This window comes from Numida meleagris, chromosome 19 (assembly GCF_002078875.1).
Source record: "Numida meleagris isolate 19003 breed g44 Domestic line chromosome 19, NumMel1.0, whole genome shotgun sequence".
Lineage (NCBI taxonomy): Eukaryota > Metazoa > Chordata > Aves > Galliformes > Numididae > Numida > Numida meleagris.
In genome coordinates, this window is record NC_034427.1 from 4,050,385 (window position 1) to 4,068,778 (window position 18,394).

The following is an 18,394-nucleotide window of genomic DNA, read 5'->3' on the forward strand; positions in this document are numbered from 1 at the left end:
TAATTTCAGCTTGAAAACTTTAATAATTTGGGTTTAGTTGGGTTTAGTATTCTATGACAGGCCAGATATTTTATTTCCCAAACCTTTTTCAGTTTTTTGAAAGTATCAGCTGATACAAAACAGGAACAAGAGCAGATATGAATTTATGTTTATATAATAATGTTTGTCTCATATGTATTATATATATATAAATATGTATGGTGTGCATATATAAGTTTTAATATGTATGTTTACATAATGGAGACAGCGTTCTCCTCGAAAAGCTTATTATTTAGAAAAGGATATTGGGAAATCATGAAACTAAGGTTTCCCATGTGGTGTTTATTTGGCTTCCTTTTGTAGGGGCATTTCGCACAGTCTTTAATTACATGACCAGGTGCTATATTTAGTGCAGGACTCTGGTCTCACTCCATGCAGAAGGTGGAGCTGAGCAGGAGATGAGTCACGGCTGGGTAGAGAGGGAGGCTGGTGTCTAAAGGGCTCTGCCTGAGTTTGGTACAGGAGATGGGAGATGTGTAGGAAGGGTAGTGAAAAGAAAATGGATGGCTTCATGGATAAGGCCTCTGAATAGTGTAGAACTCATCCTGTGTGAGAGAAGTCCGTTTGAACCAAACTCTTCACAATTGGCTCTCATTTTTCCTTTCTGCGTTCCCATTTGCAGAACACATTGTTAGTGGTATTCTCCTGACATTTGATGTTGCACATTAAGTCTTCTGAGAAATCAATTCACAGACATCTCAGGTCGGGTACCCAGCGCTAGTGGAATGTTTTGATCTCAATCTCTTTGTGTTTCGGTTTCCCATCTGTTAAACAGGAATAATAATATCCTCTCATCTTAGGGGGTTAATTCAGAAGTTAATGTTTCTGAAGCACTCATATGCCATACTGATAAGAGCTCTAGAAGAACTCATGAGAAAATTAGCAGCTGTGTCTTCCAAGTAGGTTTTGAGTCCTATGTGGTAAATAAGGCCTCAAGCCACATGCTGAATAATGATGCTGTAACAAGATATTGAATATCTACTTATTAAGTGAGCACTGTCCATCCTGAGGTAGAATCTGGTGGAAAATAAGGCATGATCTTATCCTTAAAGGGTGAATCATAATGCAGATGTATATGGTTTTATGGTCAACTTTTGTTCTGACATTGCCTAACTTTCATTCACTTGGTTTTATAAATGTATTAATGGTTCACGTGGAAAAGGAGACCTCTTCCTGAAAATAAAGAAAATCCGAGTTCCAAAGTGCTTGTTGTTTAATCAAATATGCAGGATCTTCACTCTTATCTTTGTAGATGAGATGCTTCTTAGGGTTTTGGAGAGGATAATACATTACAGTTCATACCTTTTGGAAAGCAGTTCTCAAGAAAAGGTTAAACTGGGGCTTGCTGCTTCTCCTTTTTGTTTTTAAAAGATGGGAGAAGCCTTCTGGCTGGGAAAGATGGTAGTGAAAATGGTTTTGAAATTAGTACGTAGATTCTTACACACATCTGGATGGGCTCCTGCAAAATTTGCATGAAATATTACAGCATGTTCTTGCATCAACACTTTTTCCTACAGCTCGTGGAAGAGGAAATTCCTAGGTTCTGTAGCAATCAAGTATATAGCTTTCACAGAGCTAGACAAACTACTTGTTAAAGATAAAAGAATATTTTGGCACATGAACAAATGGGTATTAATTGGCTATGAATAAATTCAGGCTGGAAATTAAATGATTTTTTTTTTTTTTAACTAGAACAGCAACATGATTCTTGAGTGGCTTCCCGGTGGGAAGAAATACGGACTTCCCTAGTTCCTTCTCATGGCGTGGTGTCTGATCAAAACAAACAAGAGGGTTTCAGGTCTGGAGAGCTGCATCTGGAAACAGATTGGGTTTGAGAACTTAGGTAGTTTGTTTCGAGTCCCATGTCTGCCATTCCCTCTTCCTAAAAACAGCCCCCGCAAGGTTAATATTTGCTTTTCCCGTTTCACACATGGAGAGTCTGACTCCTGGAAGGATGAAAGGATAAATCCAATCTCCTCAACCTCATTAATGTGGACTCATTAGCAGATCAAGAATTCCAAAGGCATCTTTTCAAATGAAAGAGGTGTTTGTGCACCTCTACAAACCCTTCCTTGTTCTCTGAAGGACGGAGAGCATCCGTGGAACCAGAGTTGATAATCAAGCAGTTCTAGGGTACTGTCTGTACCCCCAGTGTTTATTCTTCTCTTCCATATTCTCCACTACTTGCAAAGTAGGGCTGCCCTGGCTATGCCAATAAAGGATCCTTTGCAGACACAAAGAAGAAGAACAATTCCAGGCCACTTTGCAAGTCACAGCGGACAAAACATAGCTGCCCCTGCACCCTGTCCTTTGTGAGTGATGTAAAGCATGTCTGATTGCTTAGCCATCAGCAGGAGGCAGCTGAGGGTGAACCATTCCTGCTGGTTTGCCACTATTATGATCCAGCAGTACCTTGATGTTTCCTCACTGGCAATAATTTGCAGGATTAAATACTTCAGCCACTCCAAAATTAGTTCCAGGAGGCATTTTGTGCTTTCATTTCAGAGCTCTCATGAGCCTTTCCTACTTTGTAAGACTGCTACAGCTAATTACCTGACGGTTACAGTGCTCTAGAAGATTTCAAATATCTGTCTTTTCCACTCGCCTAACGACCCAGGTGGGGTTACTGTGTAGAACTTGGACCAGGAGTGTTTGCCAAATGCTGTAACTAGCTCAGACAGCTTTGTGAGATGGGCAAATAAACCACTGCAGACAAAATTGCCTTTGTCCAGTGTCTGCATCCAAGATTCAGAGCAGGTTTATTTCTGAACCTTTAAAAACACCTCAGAAACCCGTTGAAACAAGTGTTTTCACGTAGAGAGAGCTACATCTATCTGATCCATTAGAGAGGCTGGAGAATCACGGCAGACATTTTCAATGGGACTACCTTCAGTGCTGTGGTTTGAGAGTTTACAAAGCTAATTTTTTTATTTTATTTTCATACCTGTAACGTGTGGTGCTGCTGTTTGTCTAATGCAAGCATATAGCTATTAGAGGCATAATTAGTATAATTTGGGGGAAAGTGATGATTCTCCTCACATCAGCAAAGGAACGTGGCCCCTAGAAGAATGAGCTCTCAGTGTCCAGAAATGTACTGGCAGTGGTACCACTCTCTAGATGGTACGCTTCACCTTCACCTTGGTATTTCTGGCCACCTCTCAGGGCCCGTGCTGGCTATGATCCTACTATGATTCTATTTTCTTCCCACCCTTTCCCAGCTTCTTTGGTATGATTCGTATTTTGAATATGTGTGTGTGTCGCATATGAAAAGACTTACTCTCCTGACTACAGCAGAAATCCAGAGGGGTTTGTTTCCCTACTTCTTATTTCACAGGTTGATTTATTTATTTATTGCTTGGTACCAAATGAATCATAGAATTATTAAGGTTAGAAGAGACCTCTAAGATCACCAAGTCCAGCCATCAGCCCATCTCACCATGCCCACTGACCATGTCCCTCAGCGCCACATCTCCACATTTCTTGAAAACCTCCACAGATGGAGACTTCACCACCTCCCTGGGGATCCTGTGCCAGTGCATCACTACATTTTCTGAAAAGAGGTTTTTCCTGATGTCCAACCTGAACCTCCCATGGCACAACTTGAGGCCATCACCTCTTGTCTTATCACTGTAACTTGGGAGAAGAGGCCAACCACAGGGAGTTCTAGGGAGTGATAAGTTCTCCCATGAGCCTCCTCTTCTCCAGACTGAGCAATGCCAGTTGTCTCAGCTGCTCCCCATAAGACAGGACACAATACTGACCCCAGAGGAACACCACTAGAGACCAGTTGCCAGCTGGATTTAACTAAATTCACCACAACTCTTTGGGCATGGCTCTCCTGCCAGTTCTTTACCCAGCAAAGAGTGTACCTGTCCAAACCAGGAACTACCAGCTTCACCAGGAGAACACTGTGGGAGACAAGGTCAAAAGCTTTGCTGACGTCTAGGTGGATTACATCTTCAGCCTTTCCCTCATCCACCAGGCTGATAACCTGGTTGCAGAAGGAGATGAGGTTGACCAAGCAGGATTTGACTTTCATGAATCCGTGCTGGCTAGCCCTGACCCCCTGGTTGTCCCACACATACCGCATGATCACAGTCAAGACAATCTGCTCCATGACCTTCCCGTATACCGGGATCAGGCTGACAGGCCTGTAGTTCCCTAGCTTCTGCTTCCATCCCTTCTTGTAGATGGGCATGACATTAGCAAGTCTCCAGTTGTCTGGGACCTCCCAGGTTGACCAGAGCTGCTGATAAATGATGGAAAGCGGCTTAGGAATCACTTCTGCCAGCTCCCTCAGCGCTCTCTGGTGGATTCCATCCAGTCCTATGGACTTGTGACAGTTCAGGTGAAGTAGCAGGCCACTGTTTTCTCCTGAATTGTGTGGGGGCTTATTCTGCTCCCTATCCTTGCCTTCCAGTTCAGGTGGCTGAATACCCTGAAGGTAACTGATCTGACTATTAAAGACCAAAGTAAAGAAGGCATTGAGAACCTCGATGTTTGAAAACTGTAAATAAAGACCGAGACCTAATTTCCTTTGAAGTCAATGGGAATTTCAGCCTTAACTTCTAAGGCAGACAGGTTGGGCTCTTTGTTCTTTTGTCTAGTGCAATTTGTGAGTAATTATCATGATCCAAGTGTCAGGCTGGATTTTCTAGCTTGTTTCCAAACTGCGCTCCTTGTAAGACTATACTCTTCTTCTGCCTCTTCCAAACAAAATGCTGAAGGAGCATGGATAGAGGAAATCCGTTCAAACTAAGTAAACAACTAGTTGAGGGTAGGCCAGCAGGATTCATTCATGCTCATTCAGCTCAGGCTGGCTGGTTTGATTCCAGTTGGAGCGCTCTCTTCATTACAGGCCCCCTGGGGAATGTTAATCTGTACAGTATAAACATTTATAAACATCTACTAAATCATTACACTTCAGCTGCCCCATAAACACTCATGAATGCTTTCCTTAGGCAGCATTGGTTGGGCAGCGTGTGGCTTTTAGGAATGAGTTAATGTGTGTTTGGCACTGGTAGAAATATGGGGAGAGGGCACGGGAGGTTAAATAGCATTGTTTAAACTCTGTGACTTATTTAGGATAAAGACAGAAGCTGTTTGTGAAGGATTAAAATGGGACCAACTGGTAGCTGTTGAGGAAAAACTCAGGTTGTAGAGGAACGCAGGCAGCTCTTTCGCTTTGTACACTGGGTCTACAGCAGTGCTGTTGCTGTCAGTGCCACAGAATGCATTTACCTCTAGGTCACTTGACCATTTTGACATTTCTGGACCCTGACAGTACATCATGATTCATGTAGGACTGCAACTTAATAATAATCAGCTGGGCTCCGGATCCAGGGCTTGTATGCACTTACAGGACACGAGTATGTATACACAGGTAAAAATAAGTATGTGTGTGAAGGAAAATGAGAGCGTACATATGTTTTTCTGTGAAGCATAAGTAGAGTAGCAAGATTTGTACGCACATGTAGCAAAACAAAACTTGAATTACTGTGTATGATCCGTCCCTTTGCCTGAAGATGCCAACACGAGTGAGCATTGCTGGGGCTGGGGATGCAGTGACCCCATACCTGGCTCTCCGAGATGCAGGTGAATATAAATGTAGTTAGTAAAAACAAACAAAAAACCCTCATGATCTAGTCTCAAATGGGTAAGGGATCCTTCTCTCAGCTGTTACTTTTTTGTTTGTTTGCAGAGGTTTCAAAATGATATAGTTATCGTTAATTGCCACGAGGATTGCATATGAGTAATGCTACCTGAACAGAAGTTAAACATGTTGTATGTGAAAGAGAGGTGTTTACTGGCAGTCTGATGAACAGATAACAACTTGATTTTTAAAAAGCACCTTAGGAAAAAGGCATTTAATTGGCTATAATTATTTCACATCCTACACTTGAGCAAATATGTGATTGTTCGTATCAGTGGTATGTGGCTGGAGATAATATTTTAGTTCAGGGGACCAGACTTCAGGAGCTGTTAACAGAAGCCTCCTTTGCTCTCTCTTCTTTCCCTCCTGTACATAAAGCAGAACCACTGCCTTGAGCTATAACCACACCTATTTGTGAAATGAGGGCAGAAGAAAACAGAGGATTTTTTCCAAAGTGGATCTGGGTGTACAGTGCAGGGAAGCCGGGGGAAAGGAATTCTCCTGACAAACACCGAGCCATGGCTGCAGCTCTCCTGCCAGAGCCAGGGGCTGTTGTTGCTGTATTAACAGCAAGGCTGAGAACTGGCACATAGAAGGATGCCAAAGCCCTTTGCAGAGCATGGAGGTGGGGGGTGGTGGCCTGCGAGGTCTCCAGATGCTGGCACCAGGCCCCAGGCCCATCCCAGTGCTCCTCAGCACCTCACAAGAAAAGTGGCACCGAAGATTGGTTTTAGTACTCACATGTACTAAACCCTTTAAAAAATGAGATCAGACCTAACCCAAAACAGGCTGGAGGTGGTTTTAAAGTCTGTGCACTTCCCAGCTTGCAGATCTCCCCTTGTGCATATCAGTAGTAGAAGCTGAATTTTCCACAGATTTTTGTGGTGTTTTGCGTGTAACGAGGTGGGTAATTTAAAATCTGCTCCGCGTGGTCATGGATCCAGCTCGCAAAAAGTATTGCACATTATTAGCTTCAATTGGTCTTTTAACGTTAATCTTACAGGGTCAATAAATGAGTTTGCCTCGAGGTAAGCCAGTTGTTATCATGCATAGGGTTAGGGTCGCAGCTGGGGGGCACTGGCAGGGACAGGCTGTCTGTCTGCCTGTGCTGGAGACGTCAGTCTGTAGCGCCGGTGTTCTATTAATTTTACAGTACCTTAAATTCATATTGTAATTATGAGAAATAAGCACAGAGAGAGAGATCTCCTTTTAATAGAAAATGGGTTTTCAAAAATCTGGAGCCTATTACCCTGCCAAATCCTAATGGTATCACAGCTGGACTTTTATCTCCGTACACTACAAATAAATTCAGATGGAGGTAGCTTGGATAGAGGTTACCCAACTTGACAACGGGAACCTGTGGACAGGAGAAAGAAGAGCAGAGCGAAATAACTAGTGTGAAGCTTTAGGAGTGTCAGATTTTGAATTTTAGTTTTTACCTTTAAATACCTAAGCTAAAATTTGGTATTCAAAACAAAACAAAACAAATTAGTGGTCTCATACAAGCCCCTAGTGGGCATCATTTATCCAGTTGAGAAGATCACCATGTGTTTTAACATCATGAGGTCTCTGCTTAGAAAGTGAAGCTTGGAATAAGCTTAGTTAGGAGGACTGGAAAACAGGGAAACTTTTAACAGTGAAGGCAGTACATCATTCCTGTTGCTGTCTGGGATGAAATGTGATGTAATACAACAGTTGCATATATGCAGAGCCCAAAGCTGCCAAAGTGATGGAATTTACTACTGGCTTGATGAACATTGATGGAATGGTGTTCAAAGCCTAAAACAATGTTATTTGCGTACTTCAACTCTGGTTTGAAGTGCTATGTAAGGGAACTACATGTGGCATCTGATCACTAGGCAAAGCTCTTTTGTTTTCATTAATACCTGTGCTTTCTATATTCTTAAAAAACATTAATGAGAGAAACCTGCAGGCATCATTTTATGGTGTAGGGTTGAAGACATCAGGAACTCGAGACATTTTGCAAACACAAGGATGGTATTTGACCCTTCCTCCCCAGAGAGCAGGACTTTCAGTTGCAGTCCCTGGGTGTTTGCTGGCAACATCCAGATATTTAAGAAGGCTGGTTTCATCTAAGCTCCATTAGAGGCATTTAATATTGCCTTGACGTGATCTACTGCAGCCTTTGTTCGTATTTCTTCATCTCTCTGAGGGATCGGGTGGTGATGGTGGTGGTGGTGAAGGGGGAGGGAAGAGTGGGGGAAATTGAAGCTGTAACTTCTATCAGAGCTTTGCCAGGAAGACAGCATAGAGCTCTGTCCTTGCAAGGTTAAGAACAAGCACGTGGTGAATCCCTGTACGTGCTCTCCTGGCTCCTGACCAGCAGCAGCCTGTGCTAACGTGTCTGGGGTTTGTCCTGGGACCTGGCTCATCTGAGCCCCTCCATTTCAACTTCTCTGTTTTGTTTCTCTCTTTTTTCTCGCAGAAACAACTGCTTCTGAAGGGAAACTTCCTTTGCAGCACCTCAAAAAGTGACGTTTATTGAATGAACCTCGCCCCTCGAAGCAGGCACTGTTTGTGTTCAACTGAAGATAGCCTTATAGTTTCGTTCCTGCTAAGGAGATAGGTGAGCTGTATATAGTCCTTAAGTTGACCCAATGCATAAGTGTGAATCCTGCATCTAGCTCTAGAGATAAGCACAGCTTTGAAGTTCCCTGGACAGTGTTTTCCAACATTGATGTGCAGTCCAACCCAGAGACTTGAAGCAAATGGGAGCAGATTTGGCTTTTCTGAGTTTGCTTCCTCCTAGGAGTTTGGCTCTCAGAAGTTTAGCGCTACCAGAGTGATTTTGACGAGCTATCGTGCCTGTATCTCAGCCTTCAGCAGATATCACGTGGTAAAACAAGACCACGGCACCATGTCCAACTCTGTCCCCACTCTTTTGTGCCAGCGGTAGCCATACGTGTGCTTGTTTGGTAAAATTATGCGGAAGAAGGCAAGTCTCTCAAAATTAGTCCCTTAGAGGCAGCTTGTCACAAAATCTGTGATGTGCTTAGCCTGAGGTGGGGTACTTTTTGCAAAGATATGAAGACCTCTGGCTTCTCAGAAGCTGCAGTGGATGCAACTGATGTGTTCTGGAGAGAAGGACAAGGGGAAGGCCCCAGTAATATCTGTTCCTTAGCTTTTTCCAAAGGTGTCAGTTCAGGGCCATTCTTCAACAAGAAATTAGTAAGGGATTTATCCGAAGACTATATGTCTGTAGGAGTTTTGTCTGTTGACTGCACTGGGTTTTGGATTGTGCCCTAAACCCTACAGCTGGGCCTATTAATAATTAAGTAAAAACGGTTGGCAAAGTTTTCTGTCCACTGTAAACAAAAATGTTCCCACTATGAAGTGCGTTTAATGGAGTTTTGCAGCAGTGGTCTCCCAGGCAAGCACATTAGTCTCTGCTTTCCCTCCGTGTCCTAATGGCCACGGCCGGGAGGGGCTGTTTGAACTATGAAGGAGGCTGGTTTTTATCCACATTGAGTGGAGAGGCATAAATTGGCATTCCATATCATCATAAAAAAATTCCCAGCAATTATTAAAAGATTCTTATCTCTTGCTCCCTGCATGGATAATGAGATCCCTCTCTGCTGGACTGAGACAGCCTGTCTCTCAGCTCACTTAATGAAATGGACCCAAGTTTGCAAATTAGCATAGCCCTGACTCCAAACATAACCTCTTGTTGTCTAGTTGTACATCAAGGCCCCTGGCTTATGTCTTTTCTTATTAACACCCCGTAATCATGTCAACTCTCTTTAGTTTTCATTTCCTGTTTCCTTTTACAAATTCACTGCTGAGCTCTGAGCACATTGTTGGATGCCTTTGGATGAGCTGGGATTTTATTTTTATCTCATTTTTAACATTATCAGAGCATAATCTGTGGGCGCTGCTTGGGATCGGGGGAGTCTGTTTTCCATATTTTTGCTGGTCTTTTGCCATGTGATCCTAAAGCAACTGATTTCACGTCGCTGCTTATTTCCCTTGCACTTCTTGATTTTTTTAATATTTGAGGGGCAGAGAATTTTGTCTTTGCTATTTATTTAGTTGATGCCTGGCAGGGTGCATTTCTGGTTTCTGTGAGGGTGTCTGTGCAGTAGATGGTTATTAATAATAATAAGGAACAGTGATTTTGTACTCTAGCAAACAATATGCAAAAGGATTTCTAAGAAGTCCTGAAGGAAGAGTGCTTTGAAACTCCTTGTCCTTCTGTCTCCCCTGATGGGAAACTTCATCACTGGACCTTCAGAGTAATAAATCAAAGCAGCTGAAAGAACAGAATCATGATTTCATTTGCCCATATGTAGCTGACCCAATCTGTCTGTGATAAGGCAGTGCCCTATCACTTTATCCACCACCCTGCTAATTATCCCTCGCTTTCCTGGGCACTAAAATCCACTCACACATTAGAATAATAATAATAAAGAAACAGGGAGGTGATTAGTTGTGTACAGTGTTGGCGGGGCAATAATATTTTTCTAAGATTTCTTTTTTCTGGAATTCATTTTCTCTCACCTCCGTTGCAATAAAAAATACTTACAGTTTGTAACACAAAAGATAACTCTTCCATGCAAAGCTTTAGTGTATGTCTTTAAGAGATTTATTCCTTTATCAAGTATTAATTTAAGAAGGGGTGCCTTGTAGGTAAGGCAGTGACATCAGTGGTAGACTACGGGGCAGCAGATTTATTAATTTAATAGGTTTATCCATTTTACAGCTTGGATAATCATATTTCACTAAACTGGTACGCAAGGAGTCTTCAGCCCATCTGACAGCTTTATTCTTGTGTAAGTTAACAAGCACATTTTGTACTCATGACCTTGTGAATTGTAAAAGTGCGAGGAGCTAGAGAGGAATGACAGACCCAATCCAAGAAATGTGTTAGCATTTCAGTTTTCCTGAGCTAGATTTATAAAGGGAGCAGCGAGGAATCTCAGCTGCACAGATAACTTAAACAGTTGTTAAATTAGTTGCTTCAAGAAAATATGCAGCATTTGTTTTAAAAATAATGACATGTTAACTTAAAAAGCAGGAACCTAATTTGTTTTTCAAAGACGGCGGTTTTACAACAGCATCGCTCTTTGACAATAGATGAGCTGTTGTTGAGCTGGGGCATCTAGGAAAGGATTGAGCCAGCTCTATCTGAAGTGACAGCATTTGGTACATACTTGTGCTTACTGTTGGTGACATTCCGTGCTTGCTCTGGCCACTAAATTCCCTCTGTAAATGTTTAAAGTTCTTGAAACCAGCTTAGAAATAATGAGATTAAACAGACAATGGACCGAGGCTTTAAAAAACGCGTCGTACAGTTAAAAGCATCACGTGTGTGTTTGTGGTTTTTAAGAATTTCTTGCTTATGATATGGAAAAGGAAATAGAAAGCGTGCATTCATTTAGGGTTTTTTTATTATTTTTAATTTGAAACTGTTCTGAGACAAATGAAATGTTTTCCCATTTGTGTAAAAGCCTTCCCTTAGAGGTGGACCCTTTCTGAAAAGCATGTTTCAGTTTCTTGTGGAAACGATGACATGTTCTGGAAGGAGGTACTGCCTGGGCAAAATAGCACTCAGTGGAGATCTAACTTCTCTTTGGAAGATATAACATAAAGTAGGGGCCAGGGCGGCTCTGTCCTTTCTGTGAAAACAGAAGCTGAGCCACCTTCTTACTGCACGCTCTTCAAATGGAAGAGCAAATAGCTTGGAACTCATGATAAGAAGATGGTACATTTGGCAGCACGGGATGAATTTTAGACCTCAGGGATTTTTTTCATTTACATTCCAGCTCCTTTACACCATTCTTGACAGGTAAAAAAGGAAGATTTTGTGTGAAGCAGGGTTAAGCCGTGAAGACAGGAATTTCAAAAGCTTGGGCATTAGCAGAACATGACAGACCTGACCTGAGATGCAGGGCCTCTTTGTGTGCTTCCTTCAGTGCTCCTTGCTTTCTGCATATCACTCATTTGTGACGGCAGGTAAGGGCTGTTCAGCTCTTAGAGTGGCAATGGTGTCTGTTTTGGATGTGTCTGCGCTGTGCAGCGCTTGCACTGGAATGTGCACGCAGAGAGTGCAGACATTGCACCTGGCACAAACCAGTGGTGTTTAAGCAGCTGCAGCTTCAGTAAGGGTTTTTTTTTTGTGAACTTTGTGTCCAGCACTTGCTGCTTGTGCTTCTGGTTCATGCACAGCAATAGTTAGCGTTTGGATTTAAAGCGCTCTGTGAAGATATTTGTGTTTGCAAGAGAATTCATTTTTTAAGAAAATATTATAAATAGTGTTACATTTTGAGCTGATGTATTTACGACAGTGTCTGAACTTTTGCCCTAAAATATACAGGCACGGGAAAGTGATTCTATTGCTAGAAATCTAATGTTATTGCCTGGTCTGCATTAGACAAAAGGCATTGCATGAGGCTCCTGGATAGCTCTTTTTAAATGTGTATTACCTGAAATTCTAATTTCATCTTGCCGTTCACGTTGTCCCGTGCAGGTCTGGCAACTCTCCCCCATTAGATGCTGGAAGGGCTGTCCATCAGATGGCTGAGAGCTGAAGCAATGTTTCTACATCATTGCAACGTAAGTGAAACCCCCATTTCATTTCCTATGGCACGAGGGGCGTGCAGCATTTGGGATGGTCAAGTCTAGCAGAACATGCCATGAGCGCTCCTGTAATATGGCAGAAAGCCTCTCCTTGTTACACATGAGGACACGGTCCCAGCAGGCTTCAGAGGCTTTGGTCATTCCCTTCTCTGTTCTTCAAAGTGGGGAAGCTTGCTCCTGCAACACGCTCAGTCATGGAGATGTTTTGTGGTTGGCTGTGGACGTGTTACGGATTGGGATCCCTAATTATTGTCAAATTGCAGATTGCCTTGAGTGTCTTATTAGGATTCCTGAAGAATGATTGATCATAATCAAAAAATTAATCACCAATCAGCCCTGGCAATTAACATTAGCAAGTCTATTTGCATATATCTAATAATTTATGCTGCTGCTGGAAGAAGGGACTTTTGCTGAACGTTATTGATTAGGGGAGAAAAGACAGATGCTTCTATCATTGGGACATTAGACTTTATTAGATAGGTCTACCAATGTGCAAGAAATTGAAGGGCATTACCACCACAACATAGGCATCTTCCAATGGAAGATGGAAAAAGGATTTTCATAAATCTATCCATTGAAATGTCTTAAATATCAAGATGTTGGTTAGTGTGCTTTAAAGAAGCTTTGATTTTGGTTTTTATTTATGCTTTAAATATCTGTTACATGAAAAAAAAAGCTTGATAATGTCAGGTTAGATTGTGACATTTACATTAGAAGACCTTACTCAATAGAAATATTTACTGTTGCGACTAAAAGATTTTCAGGCTTGTGATTAATTTTACAAATTATCATACTATTTAAAGTATGAAAAAATACACAATGAAGTCCTGTAATCTTTCTTTGCAGTTTTTGTTTTTAAACCTGAGATTTTCATTGATGCATTTTTTGAGAGGTTTATGATCATTGTCATCAACTGTGTTTTTGTCTTGAAATTGTCTTGCAATTGTTTATGGGTTACTGCATGTGTTTTAAATGTTGTGATCTTGGTCAAGTTTTCTGATATTTATAATCTTTTGAGCTCAGTAGCTTTTAGTTTTGCTTCAGTACCTCTCAACATGTCTCATACCTGCTGCTTTAACTCCATCTACATGAAAATGAGCAGTCTGCTATCATAAATTCTGATTTGGCTCTCATTTATAGCTGCTTGAAGATTAGGGACAAATTCATTTAAGCCAATAGGCAGAGTGATAATTGTTTATCATATCATCTTTAGCCATCTTAGCCCTATAAATGATAGCAGAATTAAATCTGTGCCCACTAACTAGAGATGGTCAACGTCTTAAGTGCCAGAGTTGTGTTGAAAGCAAAGGCCAAGAAAATCAATTCTCTCTCCAGGTTCTGAATGAAAAAAATGGACAGATTTGAAAGATGCTTTCAGTATGAAAATTGTATTCTTTGATCCAATTTCATGTCAAATTTTAAGCTAGAAATCTTTGTAATTCATAGAGGATTTTAAGAGAACCTTTTGTACCGAATCTCTGAAATGCTTCTGCTTTTAAGACTAAAAAGTTCTCTCTAAAAACGTGGGTGAATCATGGTAAAATCTATTCTTACCATAGCTAGATTTATTTATTCTCTGATGTTAGCTCTGTGCTTATCTGGCTTTCTTATTATCTGTTGGTGCACACTAATCTGTTTTGCAGGCTGTGAATGCATGTTCTTAATGTAATTAATGTATTTTTGCAGGATCTTCTGACTTCATTTTCCTCCTATTAATGAATTCCGCATTTGATTACAAATGGGAACAGAATCAGCCCCCTACTCCCATACAGTAATCAGACCTCAATTCCAATGCAATAACAGTGTTAAAGAAGTGAATGTTATTCACTTTTCTTTTGGTGAGCATTAAGAGATCTGACAGAAGATAATCAAATCTCGACTATATGGTTTCTTAGTGCTGGATTAACCAGTTAGAACGTCTGCTTTTCGCTGAAGTTAGTTGGTAACCATGAGATCTTGTCACTGCGAAGTTCAGAGGTTAATTGAAATCAGAGAGGCAGAACCCATTCAATTGTCCAGTTAATTACGTCCAGCTCCCTCCTCCATTCTCCAGCCCTGGCTGCTCGCTGCCCGGCTGTCACCTGGCGTATTGGCTGCCATGAGCTGAAGGCTGAAGCCGATAAAAAATGCCTGCACTGGGCAAGGGGTACATCCCCATATGTCATCCCCTACCCCGACGTTACAAGCTTTCAGCAAAAACTGCCTTTAGATTGATGGCAGGTGGGCTTTGCTCAATGCATGGCTTTGGCTGGGGAAGCTTGGGGCAGGTTGGTTGGGGTCCTGTGGGACTGGTGGGGATTTCTGAAAGTGGTTTACAAGGGTGGCCTTTTTGCTGTGTATTGCATCGGGTAGTCATGTATTATGGTTGAAACATATAATTTTTTCTTCCTGTTTCCTCTAAACTAGTATGAACAGTGGAATCTTGCTAATGAGTATTAAATATCAGATATTTGTTGGGCTGGTAACTTTCTTCAGGGTTTCTGCAGTCAGCAGTTATGTTCTGTTTACCTTACAGCAATCAGGCAAGCAAAGCAGATTTCAGAACTGGAGGAACATTAATGTACTAAAATAGGACCGAGTCCTGAAACCCTAGCCTGGCCGGGGGAAAAAATCTCCATTGTCTTCAGTGGGAGCTGCCTGGGTAAGCAGAAAAACATATGCCCGCTTGGGTTTTGAAGTTTTGAGCTTAAAGGTGAAAAAATAACTTTGAGACGTGATACTCAGAGCTAGATGGACTGTGGGTGTCTTAAAAACTGTGATGCACAGATGAGTCTAAAAATCTCATCTCGCATGTTTGTCCAGATGACCTGCTTGAAAACCTAACCTACCTGCAAGATAATGCGCGTACTGAGCGTAGGCTTGCAGAATGCATCCCTCCCTTTTCTTCTCACAGCATTCCTCTTCTGTCACAGCTGTGTTCCCAGGCGTGCTCAGCCTGGCCAGGGGACCCCCTTCCTCCCTCCCCTCTGTATTTCTCCGTGTGGCTGTCAGCACTGTGCCACTTGGGAAAGGCAGTCTGGAGCCAGGACCCAACTGTCATGTGCTGCACAAACCTGAGCCAAAACTACCCTGAGTCTTGAAGCTATATTCAGTGATTTTAATCTCTGTTGTCTTTAATCTAGGTTCAAGTGAGTGTTCTCCTCCGTGCTACTTCTGCCTGTGGGTAGAAACTGAGAGTACTGCAAAATGAGGTCCTTGTTCCAATCAGAAGAAAGTGTGTATAAATCACACAAATGATTCTTATGAATAATTCTCCAATATCTTGTTACTCATCCCCCAGACATAACAATGTAACAGTGCTAGTAGATATTTTCTTCTGTAAACACATTAAAATGAAAATGAAACATCTTTGGATCTTCTTCTTTCAAAAAGGCAAAAGCAGAACTCAAACTGTTGAAATCTTGCTAATGAAAACTTTTTTGAATTTCACAGCCCGTATTAGCTTTCTAAAAACAAACAAAAACTCTAAAAAGTGCACTTGTTCTTTTTACAGCCAGCAGCATTTTCTGTTTGTTTGTTTAACTAAAAACTCATCAAAATTACTTGGTTCTGCTTTATTCTAATTCAGAGTTATTATTTTGAAACGAGACTTTATTTTTGTTGAGCAACCGAAAGTGGCCATTTCTATTCCATATACACTTGGACATATTACTTCATAAAAGCTTCTCCCCTGATGGGGTGACAACTCGTACATTGCACAGAACCATGGAAGGCGTCCTATATATAATTTATATGCCCGTGCCATAGGCTGAGCCCATACACCACGGAGGAGGAGAAGCTAAATCAATCACGAGTGATTTCCTGTGAAAGCCATATCACATCTACCACCCATTTGCTCTTGGCTGGCTGAGAAATGGAGCAATTTCAAGCTATTGGGTCATGCTGAAATGGGGGCAAAATCTTATCAGTGTGCCGCACACAACACAGCTTCATTTCGTCTTCATTTCCAGGGGTCCCTGGGCTGCAGTGGTTCCACGTAGCCCAGCAGTGTCTGGCACGTGTGCTGGCTTCTTGGCTGCTGGGCAGCCCCCAAGTTGGGGAAAACTTTTTGGTATAGAAGTGAGGGGACTTGAACTTTTTATATCTGCAGAAAAATATTGAGGAAAATGCAGTTACTCTTCAGTTGTAATGTGGATGTGGAGATAAGCTCGAGAAACCCAAGTTTGCCCTGGAATATTTGGTGGAAAATAAATGTTTTCCATTCGGTTCCTTAATATTTCATACAGTCTCGGAAATGTTCCATTGCCCGGCGCTCATATTTTTCAGACTATTTTCAAATCTGTCTCAAAGCCATGCCCTCCTTAAATGGACCGAGCAGCTCGTTTCTTAGTTAAAATAATAATAATAAAGTGTGCGAGCACCCAGGCGTGCTGAGCATCCCATAGCTCGTTCTAGTGCAGGAGGCTCAGATACTGCCCCGTGCTTGCAGGCAGATGTAACACACGGCGTGTGTTCGCTGTTGGGTTTTCCTATTTCTCGTTGCTTCATATAAACATGAAATTCCATATGGCGCTTTGAATGGTTGCTTGGAAATGGGAAGTCCATCACCCCAGAGGGATGCATTGGCATTCTGCACCTGATTGCATTTCTCCCTTCTCCCCCAGAGGACGAGTCAAAGGTTATGGTTCAGAGGGGAAGGAGTTTGTCGACAGCAGGTTCTCCTCAAGCTGAGAGGAGGATTTTTTGCTTTAATAGCATGGGGTCAGTTGTGTGTGGATTTAAATTGGTGTTTGAGTTTGCCTATGTGAATTTAGGAATCTGATCCAAAGTAAACTGACATGAACAAGAAAGTTGATACCGACTCCAAAATAAGTTGTCCCCATCCTAAACATTGGAAAGAGGAGTGAAGCAAAACAAACAGAAATGAAGAAGCAGTTCCGAGCTGGGCACTTTCTTCTATCCACATCTCTCTTTGGTTTTCCACACCTGGTTAAGGAAAGAAAAAATGGCGAACTTTAATATTTCTGAATACCTTTTTGAAAACTGAAACAACTGACACATTTTCAACATCTCTTGCAATTTTGTTCTCTGCAGCGTGACGTTACCGCAGTGCCGCTCCGTCAGCACGCAGTGGCATGCAGCAGGGACAGACCCAGGCGCCGTGCAGTGCAGTGAGCACGCAGCCCCGCCGAGAGCCCACCACGCACATCTCTGCTTTGCTTCATCGCTTTGGTCCAAGCTCCTGAGCCAATGTCTCTGCCCCCATTCAGCTCCAGGCTTTCCGAAGGTGAGTTTGTGCCACCTTGCCCAGTGTGATGTACTGACTGGTGCTCTGCTGCACTCATTACGTGTCCTGGTGGTTTGCAGGATAGCGCTGTGCAACTTAACAATTTCACAGTTGCACAGTTGAAGGAGAAGAAGCCAAGGTCCAGATCCCCAGCACCCAATTCTCCCAAGGGCCTGGGCCCATCTGCAGCAAGCAGGGTCACAGGGGATGGTTTATAGCAAAATCTCATACCTGCATCCTCCAAAAGCTAATGCAGTGCCCTGGGGTGCTTGGCCTTTCAGTGCCTGCAGTGATACTTACACAGAATGTATGGGCAGGAGGCTGAGTGCCAACATCTGCTATTGGATCTCAGTTACTGAAGTATGACTCTGCAAGTTATTTCAATAAATCAACTCTTTGAAATTTAATGAGGGAACTGAAACCTGCCCCTGGATCTGGATGATGCCGTGTGAAACAATGATGGCCAGTTAGCAGCAGCATTTCCAATCCAAGTATTTAGAAATCTTGAGTCAGTCTTTCCAAATCTTAGAAATAATGAAATACGTTTTTGAAAAGAATATTTCAGGATACGTTCAGTTTCTGATTTCTCAACTTGTTGTGTGCAGCTGATAACTTGTGAAGCTCTTTCAGCAGAAATGCATGGTTTTTAAGCTTGCTTTTAAAAGCTCAGCTCAGCTTCTGACATATTTCTGTGTTCTAGATCTGAGCTTTAACAGCAAGACCAAACATTCCTGGTGAATTTATATGTGCTAATAAATGCCAACTCCTTGCCAAATTTCCTATCTCCCACAATATGCAAGGAGCAGCAGAAGTGAAAAATAAATCTGTGACAGTTTCCTTCTTCTGTACTACAGGTTGCACAATTTTAAGGCAAATGT

The 18,394-nt window shown here is 42.1% G+C and overlaps 1 long non-coding RNA gene across 14 annotated transcripts in view; it reads left to right on the plus strand.

Moving 5' to 3' along the window:
* LOC110408423 overlaps positions 1-18,388 on the plus strand; it is a 317,152-nt gene extending 298,764 nt beyond the window's left edge. For 12 of the 14 annotated variants that reach the window (XR_002444331.1, XR_002444334.1, XR_002444336.1 and 9 more), the window contains 6 exons: positions 8,139-8,279; positions 10,413-10,482; positions 11,499-11,665; positions 12,180-12,265; positions 14,805-14,930; positions 17,324-18,388. This is a non-coding gene — a long non-coding RNA (uncharacterized LOC110408423). The remainder of the gene's footprint in view (positions 1-8,138; positions 8,280-10,412; positions 10,483-11,498; positions 11,666-12,179; positions 12,266-14,804; positions 14,931-17,323) is intronic. The other 2 variants (XR_002444326.1, XR_002444335.1) reach the window with 2 other exon arrangements.